At 41.8% G+C, this 20359-nt stretch overlaps 1 protein-coding gene across 1 annotated transcript in view; it reads right to left on the reverse strand.

Moving 5' to 3' along the window:
• The window catches only part of TGFB2 (transforming growth factor beta 2), a 60905-nt gene that overhangs the window by 23615 nt on the left and 16931 nt on the right, over nt 1-20359 (reverse strand). The window lies entirely within an intron of this gene.

Here is a 20359-nt window from a genome sequence, read left to right on the forward strand (position 1 = left end):
GAGGGCTGGAAGAGAAGAGGAAGGAAAAACAAAGGGAAAAGGCAAGCAGACAGTAGACATTATAAACAGGATTATATGAATTTTGACCATTTGGAAGCAGTAAAAGCCATAAACATAACCACCCCTTACTATATATTGGGGAAAAGCAGAAAAAAACCAGAAAAATGCACTCAAGTCTTCAATAGCAGTGTTAGATATCTCAGTTTAGGTTTCAAAACAATGTTTCTCCTTCTCGGCGGTAAACCCTGACTAAGCGTAAGCACCAAGGCACTTTTACACAACCCAGGTAACCCTAAGGGCTTCAGTCATCATCTAAGGCCCTTCCACACTGTCCAGAGCAGCAACACCAGGAGAAATTTGCCTGCAGCACCCCTGCCTGACACCCAAACTCCTCGGAGAGGAGATGAAATTACTTTAAGGCCTCATAAAAATCTTTGTTCAAACCAAGGGAACGGTTTCTTCTCTTACCGTGTGAAAACTGAAGTGGATAAACTAAAAAAAAAAAGAGGAAAATTGTATTTGGGGGTTTGGGGAGGCATTTTCAGCTGAGGAAGCACAGGGGTTCTCACATTTACATATTTAATAACCCACCTGTAGCTCTTTGAGTAAGTTAAAACTGACTACTTAATAAAAATGAGAAAATCTTTGATGATAAAGAAATAATATCGGCCTCAACTGCAGAGGCATTGTAAGTGAGAGATGCCAAGTTCTCAAAACACTTCAAAAAATCCTCTGAAAGAGTACTTCCCAAAGCAGACCCTCAGTATGATCAAACAGGTACAACTATGAACAGGAAGCCCCAGACTTCCTTATGATTCCTTTTAATTAAGAAAACGAAACAAAAAGGTTCTCAGATTTTCACATCTGCAGCGCTTGAAAATAAACCCCCAGGCATCATCATCACCATTCTTGGCTAACATGCTTATTGACAGGAAACAGCTACAATCTCACAGTGAGAACTCAAAGGCAAACGGATGCAAATTACTCCTACACCAAAGCTGCTCCTCTCTCCCATCAGCAACACATCAGTGCTAGAGTCTCCCAAAATACCAAATGAAGGGCTTCTGAGAAAAGCTTTCCTGTATAGCAACTATGAGCTTGATACATTCTGCAAATTCTTATAAAAGCTACTTGGTTCAGAGATTATATCCTCCTCTAAGAGAGAAACAGTATCTTCAATTTATTTTTCCTGCTGTGGGAAACTCCGAGACTACTACTTGTTCTGCAGCCAAACCTAATCCTACTAGGAATATAATTTGGCATCATAATATGTATATATAAGATTGATGCTTCCAGGATGAGTTGTAAGTTGTCCTTCCCTGTCATTTGTTTGAGGCATCAACCTACCATTTTGTTCACTGTGGACAAGCCAAACCAGCAGCATTCACTTGCCCTGGCACAAACAAACCCTGTCCATCCTGACTTTATTTTAGATTGAAAAGTCCTATTTAACTGTCAGTTTGTTTTATATTTAGCTTCTTATTCCTAGAACTTTCTTGTGCTATATTTGTAGGCCTTCTTTCCAGTTTCTTTATTTTAGATACTGTATATTACAAATCTCTGCTTATGTATCTGAGTGGATATTCCCAAGCCATTTCTGCATTTACATTTTTTCTCTCTTTCATATATAAGGAAGACAGAGAATGAATACTCTTTCAGTGTGCCCGTTTTTGTCTTTGCATATGTGTATTTGCACACACTGTAAACAAGTATTAGTTTTCCACTGGAAGGCAGGGATGGGACACCCTCTATGAGTAAGAAGAAATTCTTGTCTTACAGAAGCTTCATCTCTGTTTTAAGATAGTTTTACATCTTTATATGCAAAAACCCACATAAGAAATTTGATTTCTTTACTCTATCATTCATGACAGTATCCACCGGAAGTCAACTGAGGAAAAGGCATTATTCATGGACAGATGAAAAAAAGAACGAATGGCTGACTGCAGAATTGGGGTTTATGTGAAAATTAATCAACATTAAGACTGAGAAATGAGACTTGCAAGTCTCTTTAAAGGAATGGTAAGAACCCTATGGAGTCTACAAGGTTTTGGATTAGCCTTTAAGTGATCTCAGATGCTGCAATTCATCTTTCTTTGTGACTCCACCTTAACCTGACAGTTGTATCAATTCAGACTCAGCTGGATACCTCTGCACTCCCCTCTGGTTTTGGCCCCATGACTCCAGCAGACGCCAGGATGACTCTGACCAAGCTAGTCTGCAAACACAGTTACCCTGCTGCAGACTAGACTCCTGAAGTATTCTTTGAACTATTATCATTAATGAGTAGAATTAAATCAGTATGTTTCCCGGAGCTAGGAAAACACAGGTTTCTTTTGTTTTGGTGGGAGAATAGTAAATGCAATGAAAGGTTCCATTTTTATCATTTTTAAATTACTCATTAAATCAACCCTCCAAAAAAACCTGAAGACTTCCAGCTGTAATAATCACAATCACAATCATCACAGCTGAGACAAGAGTTACACAATACAGTTGGAGAAGGTGAAGGCAGCATCCATCCTCCTCCTCCCTTAAGGCTGCTAAACACTGAGCATCACAAATTTACCCTTTTTCTTTTTTTTTTTTTTCTGCCTTGAACAAGCTGAAACTTCATCAGCTGCTTACACGGGGCAGTCTGAGCTGCCAGGTTCAAATGTACTCTGGTATGTGAGTGATTAAGTGCATAAGGACACTGTGGTTTCTGTGCCTCCTACTAACTTTGTTTGATGTCCAGCATCCTCCAGGCTTCTGTGCCAGCAATCTGGACAGAAAGCAGCCCTGCTCTGACGAAGCAGAAAAGCACCAATGGGAGTGGTGCAGGAGACCTATCCCACCACAGTCTTCAGCATTGCTCCAGGCTGGAACACTGTCAACGGGAGAGACTGAACATATTCTCTGACCAAGCATCCAAAACAGCACGCAGGCCCCTAGGAGCACCGGGGAGGAGAGCAAGATGTAGTCAAGCACCCTGAAACTGAAAGGGGGATAGAAAGTTTGTTTCATGCTGAAGATATTCCCCAAACTGGGAACAACCTGCATAGAAGGATGACACTTCTGCCTTGCGCAGTTGTGTTTGATGAACTAAGCCCTGCATTTCCACAGCTTTCCTCACAAGTACTGCATGTACTGACATTTCAGAAGAAACAAAACACTCTGTTTGACACAGCTCTTCTGAGAGTTGTGCTTTCGTTCTGGCGAGGAAAAAGACCTAAATTCAATTGTATCCAAATGAGGCTTTTTTTCTCCTCTGAATTTTCATTTCTGCTATTGAAACAAAAAGAAATCAATTACATGCACAGCCCAAGTTAGGAAATGTAAACAACTTTTCTTTTCTCATTGGAAGAGGCCAGACAGGCCGCCTTCACACATACACCCACACTGGAAAGGCTGAGAGCTTCAATCTAATCCTTCCATCAAGGGCTTGTAATAAATGCTCCAAAGATTTATTTTTATTCCCTTTTGTGTTTATTAAACTTTGGAGGGTTTCTTTTCCTTTTTCTTTTCTTTCTGGTGCTTTGCCCATTCTTTATTATGGCAGCTACAAAACACGGAGTGCCCTTTTCTTCTCGCTCTCTTTTATTTTTTCCCTCCTCATCTTTCTAACTGCAGTACATGAATGACCGTGTAGTAGGCTTTGAAGCAGCACATGCAAATATTTATAAGAGTAGCTTGATTGTTATTAAATGCAGTTGTTATGCTTTCCACGCTCTGGCAAGCTTCCCTAACCTCTCTAACTATTAGGACCATTTAGGCTGTTTAGATTTCAGCTCACTGATAGCAAATTCTATGGGTTTTTTTCTAACAAGCAGCATAATGTGACATCGTTTCTCCCTCTGTGTGAATTTCTCTCCCTGCTCGGCTTTGGGGTCCCTGCCAGGAGCTGGGTCAGGCTGCCTCCAAGGACATGCAGACACGGTAAGTGAAGCAGCATGCGCTGGAAGGATGAACAGCTTGTCAGCTGTGACAGCACATCTTTCCAACAGGATCCCATCCTTCCTGTCAGGCGCACTTGGGCCACAAATCCTCTCCTCTTTTCCAGGGAAAGTCTCTCCAATAAATTAAAAGCTTGTTTAATGCATCTGGGCTCCCAAAGCCCATAATAATCACACTGCTCACCCTTCCTGACCCTGAAGTGACTGCAAAATCCTGCTGGAAACAGCCTCTCTGCAATCAAAGGAGACCAAATAATGGAAGCCACAGGTCATATCCAGGAATTGGGACTGGCCCCTCAAGGATAAATCAGTCATACATCAGCTTGCCATTAGCTCTGAAACTCTGTCCACTATGACACTAAGCTATGAGCACAACCACTAGCTGCTCAGTGCTCTTGGACACAACACTTGTGCCGTTCTTCCCTCAGGCATCGCTTCCAGGCTCTTGCAGCAAGGCTTCAAAGTCAGACAGTGCAAAATTAGTGTAAAGGACTTGCTCCAATACTCCAGTTTTTATCTACAAAGCTGCCTCTGAGGTATTACCTTTATCTGTCATCAACCATTTGCTACTGAGGAGGGACAGTGCACTGAAAGCCAGAAAAAACCCAGTGGGAACACAGTGGGTTTAGAAAACAGTAACTACCTAATTACCAGATTTTGTGACATGTTTTCCACTGTGGAATGACTTGCTATTCCTCTTCTTAAACACACTTAAGATGTATGACAATATATGAAAAGTAAACAACCCCAGGACATTCCAGATTGAAAAGACAGGCACAGTGAGGCAAAGAGGGAATTTTCAGAAGCCACGTTTGTGAAAGTATGTGTTCCTTACTTAAAATCTGACAAGAGCCTTCTGGTTCTGCTGCTACTTCCTCACTGCTTCACCAAGCCTGAATCAAAAGATGACTAGCCAAAGCAATGACCTCAACAGCAAAGTGATGTGGTAGTCTGGTTTCCAGTTACCCAAATAATTCATTCCCTCAAGGTATTCCTATTGCTCTGGAGTTTGAAGGACTCTGACAACACTCTTACATAATTGTCTTTTGTACTTTCAAATTCTGTAATGGTGAAAAACATCCTGCAGTCATCTTTGGGTCAAAATGCAACTGGCACAGTAAGGATTCTGAGACACCGTAATTATCCCCTGGAGAATCACAGGATTAAGTTTAAGTTTAGGTTTAAAGTTCTCAAAGACAAGTAGTAAAATAAAACTCAAGTAATTGTTAGCAGGGTAGCAAAGCTGCTGCATAGGACTCTTGTACAAAACAGGTTTAAGTCCTGGCTTTGTGGGTCACCACAGAGAAGGGCATCTTACTACATGCCGCTAATTTGTGTCACTTCATCCCTATTGGCACATTGGAGCTGGATGTGAGTCTTACAGAGGGCAACAAACCTTGCCTAGAAGAGGTACCATTGCTGTTATCAGGCTGTAACAATACAACTCATTTTAATCTTTTTTTTTTTTTTTTTTTTTTTTTTTTTTTTTTTTTTTTGTAGTTGTCCTCCCTGGGCTGGGTGAAATCATGTTGCAAGTTTAATCTCAAGTGTGTTTAAATGCTGCAGCTGAAACTGACTGCTTTAGATGTTAATTTGGCATGCAGACCATTGTAAGAAGGGCTGTAATTTTCCTCTATCACTGAATTGTCTGATTTAAGTGTTTCTTATCAGCCAGAAAGGCCTTATTGAGATCCTTTATTCCACTGGACTTTCTACCACCCTTTCACAATTATTTTCAAGCTACTAGTTTTTGTACACTCAGTCCAAAACAACATTTAGCATGAAAAAATCCATACTACTCACAGCAACCAGAAAGAAAAAAGAGAAAATATCTATCCTGAACAATCAGTGATGGCTTCTTCTCTCCTCCCTCTCTTACACGAAAATAAAAACCAGGCCAACACCACATATGTTTGTTCACCTCCTATGAGGTGCAACACCAAGAGTCTGAGCAGATGCCCAAAATGAACCCCTTTTGAAAAAGGTTCCCAGCTATTCCATCACCCAAAAGGCAAAGGAGAGTCAAATTTATTACCAAAGAGAAAAGCTGCAGGAGCATTCTGCTTTATCTGAGAAGATGACCAAAAGCATCGAAGTCCCCAGGATCATTCTCCTGCGAATGACAGGGAGGCACTGCTGCCTCACACACTCCTGCTGCAAGGGGATGGAGAGTTCAGGTGGGTGCAGCCTCCGACAGAAAAAAACTGTCTCCCACCACTGCTCATTGCAGAGATTATTAGAAAATCTGTATGTGTTTCAGCAATGGGAGAAAAATCCTTAAGGAAAACATACACAGTCCTTCCCAACAAGCTAGACAATTTATTTTGGAGGAAATCAGTTGTTTGGGTGGGATGTATGGAGCAAAAAGGTAACACCTCTGGAACACACAGGAAGACACCTGGAACTAAGGTCTATAGACTGCATGTATGAGTTTACATCTTCAGATGTATGGTGAGGTAAATCAGCACAGAGACTGCAAAAACTTGTAACTACTTTACCACCACAGGGCAGACATGAGGCAACTCTGAGACACAATCCTGGTCCTTTACAAATTCCCCTGTTCTGAGAGTGTGTTCTGTTGAGTGAAAGTGCACTTTACGAAAGTGCACTTTTCTTCTGCAACTCTGAAGAAAGCAAAGGCTGCCCAGAAGACCACTTCTGCTATAAAACAAACTGAACATTAATGTATAGAAGAACCTGACTAAACACTAAGCCTCGAATAAACTGCCTGAATCCAAACTTCTGAAGCTGGAGGAGAATCACAAGCCTGTTGAAATCACTGAAACCTCTGGCTAAGACGAAAGGGGAAACTGCCCAGTCCCTTTCAAGAACACAAGACCAGACCTCCAACCCAGGCACACTTGGCATCACTGCTGCCAAATACTCCTGTTTCTTTAAAAGGAGCACAGTGTCCCTGCCCTGGACAGACCCTCTAGAGACAAAGTAGCACACACAGTACTGCCCCACACCTGGTATTTCCTTTCCCTATTTGCAAAAGCTGGAGTAGATGGAAACAGGGGTAAACCTCACATAACAATACCTGCTCAACAGACACTTTCTGCCCCAGCCTTTAGGACTGCTTGAATGTGAACTTCCTGAAGAAAAGTTCCACCATGTGAACTCCCCAGACCCTCCTCTCTCTGCCTGCCTTCAAAGCTTTCCAGGCTGTTGGCTTGCTTTCCCTCGTCCACGCTGAAACACGGGCTGGGTAATGCGAACAGCACTGACGCATCACATGAGAGCTGGTCTCAGGTCTAAATTTTGAGCCATTTGAGCAACGCTTAATTGGGGTAACTTAATTATTTGGGATTATTCTGGAGAACAGCAAATGCTGGATTTTCCCTTCCAGACCATCTTTCACATACACAAATCTCCGGGCATTTTAGGAAGTCTGAAAGGTCTGACCTCAATTCTCCTCTTCTCAAAGTCCTCTTTACACATCACCTGTCATGCAGGGGAGCCAGAAAGGGAATGTAAACACAAACCCTATTGCTACCTTTGTTTCTCAACAAAGAAGTCTTAATCTTGTGGCAAGTTAAAACATATGGGGTAAAGGAACAGCACAACTGCTTGCTCTCTCACACATAAACCCCCTCTAATCTCACTGCCCCATATACAACACTGCAATTTTAATAGTGAGAGAGAAAAACACATCTTCAGATGTGTCCCTCACTCCTGCACTGGATGCCATCACAGCAAGCCCATGACCGTGCATTCCAAAGAGAAGCTGACTGATCCTTTTCTGCAAGGAAGGTGTAGACAAGCTAACAGGAAAGCTGCTGTGTCTGTCAACAGGCATTAGAACAAGTTACAAAGATATCAAAGCCTCTCCAAAACCTGAGTAAAGTTTTGGTCCCACTGAAGCCACCAACCAAACATTCCCAACACTTTCAAAAGGGCCAGGAATTTACCCCCACAATTGCAAGCACAGAGGGGATTTTCAGCACAGGGAAACTGTCTCCAGCCTCTCTGTGAATTTATCTGCCAACAAAAGGCCCTTCAGCTTTCAGCAGTTATTTTGTGAACATTCAGGGAAGAAGAACTCCTTTCAAATCCCCATCAGGATCCTTTGAATGAAATCCCAGGTTATCATGTATCACCACTGAAATCAAATATGTAAATAGATGTGTGTTGTGTTTGGAAACGTCTCAGGTATGTACTTCGCTATTCTACTTACATTGGAATGTAAGAAAAATACTCCTAGTGTCTTTCATCTCTCTCCATGAAAGGCTGCTCCTCTTTCAGCTAGCAATCATAAGGAAGAATTGCAAGTACAATTGCCTATCTCATCTTAAAAAAAAAAAAAAAAAGGCAAAAAGAAAAAGAAAGGTGGGGCAAAAGAAAAAGCTCACCAGGGAACACAAACCTTTCTCACAGGCAAAGTAAGACTTGACTTGCTGGCACAGTTCAGCTGAGGTTTTATGGCTGCAATGACCTCAGCAAGTGAACACAGAGCAAACCAACCTTCCGCCGTTCACAGGACTGACCAACAGTCTTCCCTGTAACAAAGACCTTTTTTCTCTCCCATTTCCCAATCTCCTTCTGCTTGGATGCCACTGAAGTGATACCTCCAGAAGCAACCTGTACCAAGAGACTTCTCTGCTGGCAGGCTGAAGAGACAGAGGCAATCACAAGCCCAGCTGCACTGCTGTGCATCCCCCTGCTTTACACAGACATGGGGATGCTGACTGCAGTGCCCAAAACCCCCTACACAGCTATCAATACTCCACCCTTCCCCCAAACCCAAGTCACCTTGAATAATTTTTATCTAAGAAAAACATTTTACCTTCTCAACAGCAGATTAGGTGTAAGGTTAGATTTATGTATGTGTTTGAGACAGTCTATATATGTTTATTATTTTTTTAAAATCCTTCCTCTTCCTGGCACCTTTCTGATGAATTTCACTTGCACTCACAGCCCAGCCAGCGGGATTAAAGCTGGCTTCACAGTGCTATCACAGTGCCATTTTACTAATGAACTATATTTTAAAAATATGTTTTGTTTAGACATACTTTTATTGAATCCCTCAGATTCACACGAAAAATTACTTCTGTTATAAATCTATCTTCCCCGTCAGTCTACAAGAGGAGCTTGGCATGCCTGCACGCAGCTCTGCACGCTCTGCATCTCTCCCTCCTCCCAGCTCCAGGGTTTCCACAGGCACGAGGCCAAGGCAGCAGCATCCTGCTGCCCTGGGGGGACCTGCCATCCATGGTAAGGTAAGAAAGCTGCACTCCCTCAGCAGTGCCCAAGGCAGAGAGCTCAACCAGCCCACAGGGTCAGGCTGCTTGCAAGAGCCACGGGACATTGGTCCTGCAGGGCCAGCCCAGTCAGGTGCCCCCAGACCTGGGGACCAGGGTGGTCTTTTGGGGACCCCTGAAAGCAGCTCCAGTGAGGAGGGTTGTGGTTAAGCCTGATGTGTGGACAGAAGCACAGGCATATACTCTCAGTGCTAGAAACCAGGGTTTCCAAGAGTAACCTCTCCAAGGAGATGGACTCAGTACTTCCTTTAAGGAGAGCTGTGGTTACCCAGTGTCTGTCTCTGTCTGTAAAATCAGGCTGCTGCACTCTGACAGCAAACACGCTCCTCACAGGCTCTGACCTGTGCCTTTAGTGCTGGATGACTTGAGCTGCCTTTTAAGCCTGTGAATGCCATCTCCATTTTAATCTTCGGTGTAGAAGGGCTTGTAATCAAACAAGCATTGTTACGAAATCCATGAGGATGGCTGGAAATCCCTTGGATATGTCCTAAGGATTATATTATGCCAGGGCAATGCAGCTATACAAAGATCTACTTTACAAAAAATGTACTGCTGCAGAACAAAGCTGCACTGGAGAGAAAAAAAACAGAACTGGAAAATATTCTGAATTATTTAAAGAACTAAGAAAACTTTCCCCAAATCCAATTTTCTCCAACAGTGTCACAACAACCACAAAGCCGTCATACATGACAAACTCAGTGGTGTTGAAATCAAGGAAATGGCAGCAAAAAGATATTCTCAGGCTATTTCACAATTCAGTTTAAGCTGCTGTGCTTAAATTATTATTCTGTGCTACCTTAGCACAGAATAATCCAAATATTGCTTCTCTTGTTCTCAAGTCCAGTGTTTTATCTGTCCTCATACATCTGTAGGGTGATTCAATCAGCTGGAATTGAATGTATGTGATATAAGTGGTAAAACCAGTCTGAGTATTTAGCAGAGTAACAGGGCAAGAAGCCTACCACTCTGCTTCAGAGAAAGTACATAGGCATTAGTTTCCCTTTAAACACAGTCCTGTCAAAGTCATCCTATGAGTTTTTCACGCAGCCATGTGCTTAAAGGATTTCCTGCCTCAGAGCCCATAGCAGTGAGGGACCACAGGGTGAACCCAGTCCTCGTGATGCTCTTCAGACTGAGGAGAGCCTACAGGACCAAATCCTCCATGCTGCTCAGACCTGGAATGTGACTTTTGTTACTGCTTTCCCAACGTACCCAACCTGCGTTTTGGAAAGGCCTTCCCTCAGCAGGAGCAGGACCAGGAGTAGGTGATAGCTTTCCTGCCTATGCTGTGGGTGGCCTTGCATTTCACACTCCCGGTGAGAGAGATGAAAATGAGCGTCAACCTTCTGCAGAGATTGCTCATTCCACTCTTCTCAAGCTGGCCTGTGGACAGTCACCTCCTGCTAACACTCTCCAGGCCTCTCTAGCCTGGATTACATTCCAGGCTAGATAGTCATCCAGTCTCCCCACATTTTTTTTGGTTTTCTCATGGGAAGAGAGTACAGTTTTAACTGACAGAAGTTGGTCAAGGCTGAGATTGAATTGCACAGAGATTAAGTTAAACAGTGCATCCCACAGAACCCAGCAGGGCAGCAGTCTTTGCTCCATCATGGATGACTACTGAGTAAGAATACACCATAAACCAAGCTGTCCTAAGCTGCTTTTCCTTTTAAGATGGACCTCGGAAGAGCAGTGTCCTACTGCCAAAGGTCTGGAGCACCAAGTCCTGGCTGCAGGTTACTGCACGTAATGCAATGTACGTGCATTTGAACTTTGAACTGCTGTCCTGAACAAACTGTGAACTCTCCTTTTCCTCCTTCTATCCACGTATTTATGCAGCCCCACAACCGCAGTTTTTAGGTGCACATCTGTCATTCATCACAACTGGTGGTAGTTTTTACTTTTGCTGCCTCATCTCACTTGGAGCTCTCCCACCATTTCATTCCTTTAAACCACTCAAGCATTTGCCCTCTTCAATTAGTCCCTTAAAACTTTCCTTCCTCTTTAATCTTCTGATTATTCTTTCATTAGTGCATTTTGGGGTGCTCTCAAAGGAGAGCAAAATGAAATAAACCTCTTTCCCTCCACAATTACACTGTCATGTTCTGAACAACTTGTAAGAAACCAAGCCAAGGCACAGACTCATAATGAAGGTAACACCATCAGGTTTCACCCTCTTCTAAAAGGGGAAGAGAGTAAAACTGAATATACAGCCATAAACCATAGGAAATTAAATAGGTCTCTGCAAATGAAAGTTGCCTGTGAAAAATAGTTTCCAGGTTTATGGTTTTAATTACTACATAAATGAATGGAAAACAGGATTAAGGAATTTGCACAATTGTTACACATCATATTTGGAATCACAGCCTTTTACTTCAGCTACAATACCATGAAGGCATAATCCAATAAAGTCCAACTGAACTAGATCCAAGTTCTCCTTGATACTTAATTTGGTAGACAAAAATCTGAACTCATTCTCCAGCAGCACTCCCATGGGACTGAAACATGCAATATCAGGGTGATTTTGCAAAGCTTCCTCGCTTAGGCTTTGGATTTTATGATTTGCAGCCATTAAAAAAGTCTATGACTTTCAGTTTTTAAGCTTTGCTCATTCACTAACTCTGTTTGTAAACAAGATTTCAGGCACCAAGTGAACCATGGACCATGATCTCCTCTACAGGAGAAGTGCTCTGAGTTGATAAAGCCATCTAAGAATCAATCAAAGCGTGCAGAGGAGCAGAAGTGTTGGGACCACTCTTGTGCCCTTTCAAGAATCCATTCATGCTTGCAAACACAAAAGCTTGGTGCTTTTCATTCACAGCTAGAGTAAGCCTTTCTTTTTTTCCCTCCTCCTTTTTCTCGTTTTCCTCTTACTGCAATGCATGTTGATTTTAGCCTCAGCAAACTGCCCATGAGTGACTGTTCTTTACATGCCTTCATGTAAGTCAATTACGCAGGTAGAATTTAGCCTGCTGTACCAGCTCAGTCAAGCTCTTCTTCTGCAAGCTTAAAATTCCCCTGACTCCCTTCTCCTTCACAGGCTTGCTCTTCATCTCCAGTTGAAATGATATTCAGTAAATATTACACTTGCAAGGTAACAGGTCTGGAATGTGAAGCATCTAGAGCTCACTAGAATCTCTTCTTGGCATCTCCTATGTACCCTATTGCCTAGTGCCAAACAGTATTTGACTGGCTTTATTCAATTCAAATAAAGATACTGAATCCCAGGACTGTACAAACCTCTTAAAAATCAAAACCATAGTTAAGAGAAATGCATTCTAAAAAATGCCTTCTAAGAAGTGCCACTAAGAGAAGATACAAGTGCTACACTCCCTTTTAGAGTCCCCAAAAAGAGCAGCATCTCAAATAGACCTTTCAGTCTGGACTACACACTTACATTTTTGTTATCATCCTTCACAAATTAAAGCCAAGAGAAAGAATATAATGGAAGATTTCTCATGCTTTGTCCTGCTATAGGATCCTTGCCTGTCACATTAGGAACTGCACGACAGCAAGGACCAACACGGGCAAACTTCTGTTAATCTATGCCTGGGTTTACAGAATAGCACTGAGAGCCAGCTGATACTGAAGAATAAGAACAGTCATAAAGCAACAACTAAGTTCAAATTCTCTTTATAATCAAGCATTATTGATTGGCACCATGCAGCATAGCTTGGCAAGGATAAACTCCAAGCATTTCTCACCTTCTAACCTAGGGCTGTGTCCTTACAGGCTCAGTCTTGACTAATGCTAACTTCCAAGTGCTCTGTTCAGAACTGCAAGAAGCCCTAAGGCTGGACAAGCTCTTCTGAATTTAACATTTGCTTCTACTAATTAACTGTATGGATTAGATGCTTTGTGTCAGCACAACAAGTCAGAAAGAGCATTCCCAGCTTCTCTCCCATGGGGATGCAATGGCTGGCCAACCCAAGAGGTACAAGCTCTGAAAGGTGTAACTTCACTGATTTACATACAGGCTACAGGTCTGTTTGACCTTGGGACAGAAAGTTATGCCTTGACAACCTAATCCTCAGAAGCCTTGGACCAAAATGCAGATTCTACCTGTCAAAATTCAAAGTAGAAGCAAGCAAAATGCCTTTGAATCTGAAAAGGCACCAATCCTCATCATAGACCTTTATCCAAGAACCTCTTGCTAGTAGCAAGGTGTGGGAAGACCATGGCTTCTCAGACCCTGTTGCTCCAACTTGAACTTTTCTTTTAATCCAATGCTGGAAATGTTCTAGATACTTATGACTAAAACTGTTTTATTCCAACAGTCTACTTTTTACTCAAAACCACCTTTTTCCAGTCTGATCTAAACTGTGGCCTCCAGTCTTTACTGGTCCAAGCACAGTAAGAGTCAGTAAACACTGGCCATTCTGAGCAAGCGAGAGCCTCCCCAGATCACACCAGAACAGTGATACAATTTTAAAAATTCTAAAAAATAAAGAAAAATTATTGCCATAAAAACCTAGTTAAGAGTTTGAGCCTTTTGAGTTGTTGTATTTCTTGCTGCTATTACAAAATTTTGCTATTTCCAATGCACTTAAAAAAAAAGAGAAAGAAAGGAGAATGAAGAAAGAAGGAAGAAGAAGCAGAAAGAAGAAGCGAAAGAAGAAAACAAAGAGAAAAAAAGAAAAAAAGAAGGAAAAACAAGAAAAGAAATCAAAAAGAAGGAAAAATAAGGAGAAAAAGAAGAGATTGATTTTCTGAATAATTTCAAGTTAACATAGTAAGATGTCCTAGATGGTTTTCTGAGTCTTAAAACCATCCCATTTCAAATGTTGGTTTATGTAAATCTGGAAAGTTGCCTTGTCTGGAGTAAAATCATATACAGACTGAAAAAGGATTACGGTTTTTTTGTTACAATATATGCACTTTTTGTATTTTAACCTTCTAGTGTCTCAGACAGGAGAGAATTGGGAGAGTTGGGAATAAGGAGAATGGGGAAGGCTCCGGTTCACTGCAAGGGCTGCTGCAGGTACGGACTCTCTTTTTGCATTGCACAAGGCAACTCGGGGCACTAGAGACACAAAAATGTCATTTTATAGCGTGGCCTCTCCTTGTGACAGGTTAACACACGAGGACATGGCAGAAGTTCGTATCATAGTGGGCACTCAGTTCTCCTCTGTGCTATTCATAGCTGAGTGTTCAGGTTTACAAAGCTAGACTAGCTTTCCTGTGTCCAAATAAAATAGCTGGATTGACCCAGTTGGATTTTCCAAAGGGCAAGATCAACATCTTTCCCCAAAATACTACAAATATCAATCACTCTGCGTGCTGCCACCTGCCTGAGGTTCATCTGCAGGGAACTGGCTTTTAGACAGACATCACCAAGACTGAGTTCCTGATTCCTTTTTCCTTGGTGAGCTTTATCACACTCCCGAGGAGACACCGTGATAACAGAACTGCGGTGCAGGACAGTTGTGCACCAGAGGTACCTGAGTGACAGGTGTGTGGACACACACCTCGAGCAGGTCCATGGTATCACCAGGACAATGGAACTACACCCCAGCTCAACAAGAGATTGCTTATTGCCTCCTATTTTAACGGCAGGTTTTGCTCAGTTCATTTCAACTCTTTGCCTCCACCTGAAGTTTCACCTATTTTGCTTTAAGTTTTACAGTAATACCCTCCAAAATTGGTTTTATATTGGCAAGCAACTTTACTTTCTGCTTTTTTAGGCACGCGTAAATGTTTGAGACAAAATTCTCTAGGGAAAGAAGCGTGCATACAAACAGACGCACTTATATGCACACGAAGAAACAAAAAATATAAAAGAATATGTTTCAGACTAACAAAATGACATCCAACTAAATATTAGAAAAAGATGTTCTGACCATTTATGATTCAGAAGAATCCAAAACTAACGCAGACTCCAGACAGAGATCACATTCAGTGAAAGAGCTCCACAAATTGCATCATACAACACCATGACTCCGATAATGAATATGGATAGCAATTACAGGGTCAATGTCTGCATTTCTTAAAGATCAAAACAGACTAGGAATGCCTCAGCAGCTTCTTGGAATAAGCTAAAGAATGATTTGAAAACATGTTAGTTCAAAGGAGCATGAAAACCACGGTGGCTCTTCATGGCAAGTTTTAAGTTTTCTGCTCTACATGCATTATTAGTCATACTTCCTACTGGTGCGGCTCTGCAGGTATTCAGCTGTCCTGTGCCTGCAGAAGCAGGGCTCCAGGAACATCTTCATTGCTCCAGTCATATGACACTGACACGAATTACACAGGATACTTAAGCTTAAGGACCATTTTCAGAGGAAACATGGTGGTGGAAAGCGGCTGTGAAACAGGGAACTGTGCAAAGAGTTTGTTGCTGAGTTGGGTGTTTTGTTTGAAGTACTGGTTGCATACCCTGGAGGCAGAGTCCTCCTCCACAGTGATACAACAGAACAGGTGACAGTGAAATATCACACCTATTTATACAAAGCATAGAATGCTTCAGGACTATTCAAGCTCTCCTCAACCCAAGGCTGACCCTCCACCAAAAGGAAAAGCTCCACATTTCAGAGGTGAAACTTCAGAACGAATTTGTCTTCAAAATGCACACGTGAATTACATCAGTAATGAGGGGACATCTTTGTCCTGGCTCTGTATCCCTGACACACAGGTACTACCAGCACCTCAGGATCACAGACACAAATGATAAGTATGGGACACCAGCTAACCACCCTACAGTCATACCAAATATCAAAGAACAGTTTTTTGCCATTTTCAAATTTACACAACAATAGGTTATTTTATATACACAAAAGTATTACTAGAAGGCTCAAAACCATAGGAAGAAGTATTCATAAATATTAAAATTACTGTGAAAAATAATTTAAAAAATTATTCAACTGCAAGGACACAGCAAGACAAGGGTTGATGGTATATAGCAGATAAATGAATTCGAGCCACTGAGACTTGAAGCAAAAAAGAAAACAGGAAACGTAAAAAAAGGATAAGCTCATGGGCAAAGTAACATAATCCATGGCATCAAATACAGGCCACTGGAAAAAAATAACGCTTGGAAGTCTCTAACAATCAGAGGAGATGAAACACCACTGTCCTGGAGACCTGGGCAGGGTACTGTGCTAGCATGAAACTTGAGCAGTCCCCATCCAAAGAACAAAAGCCCAAAGAATGTAGAAAATTATGTTTCTCATAAAGATCAATTGTATGCTCTGGGATAGCAAACCTAGCCAACATTGTACACTCAGTCAGAAAGATGATACAGCTTTATTTTGATTTCTTGAAAAGAGTATGGAAAAGTTCTTAATTCATTCGGATATTTTAAAAGAGGCCTGAGAGAAAATGCTTAGAAGTTATTTTCTCCATTCTTTTCATAGCTTCCATTTTTTTGAAAGGGCATCAAATCTGAATTCCATCTGAAAAAAGGAACCAAAATAATAATGAGAGAGTCACAGCTGAGCTTTGTTCTTCCCAACTGATAGCCTGCTGTAGGGAGTTGAGTAAAAGATACTACAGAGTACTACTGTACATACTACAGGTACTACTCATCATTCCTCAGATTGATTTTGAAAACAAAAAAAGGTATGATCATAACACTGCTTAAATTTGACAAGTGACTTTAAGATACAACCAGCAACTCAGTTGGCTGTTTGCAATATATTTCAGTAGGATTCCCAAACTTTGTCCCACTTCTCCGAGTACAGAGCAAGCTACAAACCAATTAAAAAATCCAGCTGGTGAACCAGGGCCACAGCACAGTGTGTAAAAAACACCAGACACAGACCACGATCAGAGGCAGAGGTCCAGGCACAGTCTCTCTGATGCAGACCTTCAATCCCTCCTTCTTCTACCTTTCTTATACAAGCAGAGCAGCTCTCATGCATGGCCTTGCGTGCAAGGGACTACGGACACCTGCACATTTTTCTACAGTTACCTAACCTTCTGAAAATACCTGCCACAAATTAATGCACTACTCTTACAATTAAGAAAAGATAATTTTAATTGCAGTGTCAAGCACTAGAAGACTGGAATGAAGCAATCTATGCTATCTATTAAAAAAATAAAATAAAAGGGGAGGTGAGGGAAATAAGGGGTAGCGAGAGATAAAAAGACGGAACGAGAGTGGAAAAATATTCAAACAAACAATTTTTTAGCACCTGGAAGAAAACAAGGAGTTGAGTAACTGCTCACATGGCCTTGTCAGAAGCAATTAGTGTCCAAACAACCTGAAGTGCCTTCAGGACTGGATAACAAACTTTACAAATAGAGGAGAAACCACAGATGACATTTATCTTGACTTCAGTAAGTTTGGACACTGACAAGCCCGTTAGCAAATGAGAGAAATGGGATCTAGACAAAAACAGACAGCGGGTAGGCTGCAAGACTGGAAATTGCCCTGAGCCAGCAAGTATCAGTGGTTCCTAGTTAAAACAGAAGCTCTACCCACCTAGGTGCTGCGGAGGAATGAGATTACTACTGAGCTATCGAACACAGACTAATAAATTGGGTTGCTCAGCCAAAAAAAGACTACTGAGGGTGTTACGTAAAAACAGCCCCCCGGTATCTAAACAGCTGCCACAGAAAGCAGGGGAATGATCCATTTTCCACATCCATGAGGGATAAATCCTGAGTAGCTCTGAGCTGCAGCAAGGAAGGTTTATTCTAGGCATCATCAAAACCTTTAGACAACATGATGCATAAGGCTGCATAGGGAAGCTGTGGTGGCAACTGGAAGCCTTTGAGGGAAAGGTTACACAAATACCTATCTGGAGTATCATGGCTACAGTCTACATCCTCTAGTAATGCAGGACCAGTGGAGCAGCCTCTTCAAGTCCCTCCAGCTCTTTGTTTCTCCTGTGATAACTGTTGGCTGAGATAAGAGCTGGCAAACAGCTCACGTTCCGGAACAAGCTTTAGGAATACACCTACTGATACCTCCGTGTGTCAGACATACTTATGCAAAGTAATTCCAGAATGTATGTCATCAGGTCAGGCCCCAGAGGGTGCAAATCAATACAGGAACTCTACTGACCAACACACTCCTCTCCAGCTGTGCCCAGTACGCTATAAGGTAAGAACAGCTGGGAGCACAGGGCTGCAAGCCACCATGCACAGAAAGCTCCCACGGCAGTCAGAGTGAGTGCCAGGCTTCTAAGACCCTTCCTGGGGGAATGATTTTTACAGGATACTAATTACACACATACAGACCAGCTAAGTTAAAAATTTAACAAGGTTTCTTTGAAGCATTCTGTTTCCTGGGTAATGCACTTGGAAGTCCGCTGCAACTACCCTGGAAATAACCGATAAATCATAATAGCTCCTTAAGTTAAAGAGATAAGCCTTGTGCTAAAGGAATTTATACCAGGATACTTGACATGTATAATAATGCAAGTATAATGAGTAAATTCTCTGTGGTATTAAAACCGAGTTAGTGCTTAAAACAACGCAGTAAATAATTATTACTGATACTATCCCTGGTTGCGAATTCCCCAAACTAGGACGCTGTGCTGTATGACACTTTCCTCCACTAGTGATTCATTGTCTTGGGATTGCTTGTTATATTGCTTGAAAAGTTATATTCAGTGTGAAGAGTGATGGCAAATTTTTGTAAAATTACTATGATATGCTTTTTTTTCCCCTTAGTCTTTGGCATTATTTCATGCTAAACTTTGAACTTGCTCCTTTCATTGATGTGCATTTGAAGTTTAAGGCAAAACAGTCCAATAGCTGAAGCCAAAAGTTTGACCTCCATTATAACTGCTGTAATCTTCTGGGAAAATATCCTCTTGACTCTAATTTCTCTTTTCAGACTCACCATGCTGCTGATGAGAAATAATAGTTATTGGGGCTGTAAGGCCAAGATTAATGTCTGGCCCTGAATAAAAAAACCAACCCCAAACCAAAACAAAAAACCGACCAGTAGCACTGAATGAACACATGAAGTTTCTCCATTTCTCATGTACGATCACTTCCTAGATAAGCAATCTGGATGAGATGATGAACACTCTCACATGAAGAAATATTTAAGATCACATGAAAACCTCTGGTTTCAAGCACACATGCCTTTTGCAGTGTAACTGATAATACCACAGAGCATCATTATCTGACTTGTCAGCTTAAATGGGAAGGTCTGTAGGTCTGGGAAAAGTACTATGAGATCAACAGTGCCTCACGCACCAGGGCCCTGATCTCTCACTGGGACTTCAGCAACTACTGTAATACAAGTATTACAGCATTCTCTGCTTTGCCTCAATTGGATAGTGTTGTTAGATGGATGCAGCATGTTTCTATCAAGAAATACTTGGCTGCGCTTCTAGAGGAGTGAAATGATCCCTGTAAATACATGGACAAATTGTGGTTGGCCCTTGGCTCCACACATCAGAAAACCTCTCTGTCAGCAGCTGCAATATGGGGTGAAAGTTGGCTGATGCACTAGAAGGACCAGAATGGGAGCAAAGAAAAGGATCTCTGTTACAGGAGCTGCGGAGAGCCCTGACTCACTAAACATGGGCAGTTACAGCCTCCCCAGCTGGACTGTTCCTACCCATAGATGTTTTACTTAGCACCTCTCAGTAACACGAAAGGGGGAAAAAAAAGTAATATCCATAGCGAACTTCTTTCTCTATTTTTCACTTTTTCCGGCATAGAAGAACAAGACTGCTTTCACACAGATTTTTTCGTTTGGTGGCTTCAATAAAAGTTTAAAGCTCCTTGTCAAAAGCAATGAAAAGGTTACAAACAACATAGAATAGATGCTAATGCCCTTGAACTAAGAGTGCTCATGCCCACCTGCTTAGCTGTCAGTACCCAAAAACACTACCACTGCTTCATAATGCTGAAAGTAAGATGGGTATTTTTGTATGTACTTGAGGTTAACAAAATCTCTAAGGCAGAAGGATCCCAGGCTCTCATTGCATTTCCAAATTCCAGTCAGGGACAGAAATTTTTACCAGAAAGATTTTGGCAGAGCAAATGCCATTTGCGCAGCACACGAGATGTATTTGCTCTTGATGGCATTGGCTGCTTTTTGTCAAGTCAGCCATCAGCAGTTTCTGCATCCAACTGCAGGATCATGAACTGCAACAATCCAAACTAGAAGTTTGTAAAGCTCATCTCACCACACCCAGACTTTCACAAAAGTGGATAAAACAAAGCCTCAGACAAATTGTTTCTTCCACCTTTGAAAACAGGTGG

This window comes from Coloeus monedula (genome assembly GCF_965178545.1).
Source record: "Coloeus monedula genome assembly, chromosome: 2".
NCBI lineage: Eukaryota > Metazoa > Chordata > Aves > Passeriformes > Corvidae > Coloeus > Coloeus monedula.